A 1,341-nucleotide genomic window follows, 5' to 3' on the forward strand; every position below is an offset into this window, starting at 1 on the left:
TAAATTAATATCCATGCAGCGAAAATTAAATTCATGAGTCTGCTCTAGTAACCCATTTCCCAGTTTTAACAAAGTTTATTGCAGAAAATAAGAACAAAATTCAGAGTTTACTGCAAAAAAGAAAGTGCCTGTGGCTTAGCTCTAATTCTCTTATATATTATTTTAAGTACCGAAGTACATATGATATTTCCATGCAGATATTCTGCGTCATCATACGATGAAAGAGTAATGGAACGGAGAAAAATTCCCTCTGGCGCCGGGATTTGAACTCGGGTTTTCAGCTCTGCGTGCTGATGCTTTATCCACTAAGCCACACCGGATATAACCCCGACGTCGGGTGGAATCGTCTCAGATTAAGCTCCAACTCTTGGGTTCCCTCTAGTGGCCGCCCTCTGCACTACGTCATAGATGTCTATGAACGTAGGACCGAAGTCCACACATGTGCTGAGGTGCACTCGTTATGAGTGACTAGTTGGCCGGGATCCGACGGAATAAGCGCCGTCTTAAGGGAACCCAAGAGTTGGAGCTTAATCTGAGACGATTCTATCCGACGTCGGGGTTGTATCCGGTGTGGCTTAGTGGATAAAGCATCAGCACGCAGAGCTGAAAACCCGGGTTCAAATCCCGGCGCCGGAGGGAATTTTTCTCCGTTCCATTACTCTTTCATCGTCTAATTCTCTTGCCCATAAAACGTTTTTTCCCAGGTACCTACTTTAGAACGAATACCACTTAACAGCTACACAAGATTATAGTTGTAACTTAAAATTTCTTAAAACTATCATCATAAAGAAGTCATCCTATTAACGAATTAGCATAATCTTTTTCCAGATGTGTTACGAGGTCAGTAGAACTATGTCGTTGTATAGCTTGACAAGTAACGCAGGCAAAACGTCTTGATAATGTCTGCTGAATTATGTTCTTATTTGCTACCTAGTGACAACGCGCCTCTGCAACATCAAACTTGAATTCTTCAGAGCTCTTAGAAAATAAGTGCTAAGTTTCCGGTACAAATTGTTTCGAGAATCATCTGGTTCCCTAATCGTTACACGTTTGAATCATGTCTGTGCATATTACTAATGACACACTACAAAATTTTAATTATTTAATTTGATAGACTTACCTTACTGTCTTGTCGCTGCCAGATGTTCATGTTGTAATGTTGTAAATCCACATCAATTGAAATGCACTAAAAGTATTAAATATCACATACGTTTAATATTAAAACTTCATCAAACATCAAACGCACAACATAAGGAACAACGCGAAACTAAATTATGGCGTCGTCTCCACTACTGAAGTAATCGGAAATATTCCACGTACAAGGCTTCAGAAAACATTCAC

The 1,341-nt window shown here is 39.9% G+C and overlaps 1 non-coding gene across 1 annotated transcript; it reads left to right on the forward strand.

Moving 5' to 3' along the window:
- Window positions 1-564: 564 nt before the first annotated feature.
- TRNAC-GCA (transfer RNA cysteine (anticodon GCA)) lies at window positions 565-636 on the forward strand. The gene has a single exon. It is a non-coding gene; the product is annotated as a tRNA-Cys (tRNA).
- Window positions 637-1,341: the final 705 nt, after the last annotated feature.

The sequence above is a fragment of the Periplaneta americana genome, unplaced genomic scaffold (assembly GCF_040183065.1).
Source record: "Periplaneta americana isolate PAMFEO1 unplaced genomic scaffold, P.americana_PAMFEO1_priV1 scaffold_84, whole genome shotgun sequence".
Classification (NCBI taxonomy): domain Eukaryota; kingdom Metazoa; phylum Arthropoda; class Insecta; order Blattodea; family Blattidae; genus Periplaneta; species Periplaneta americana.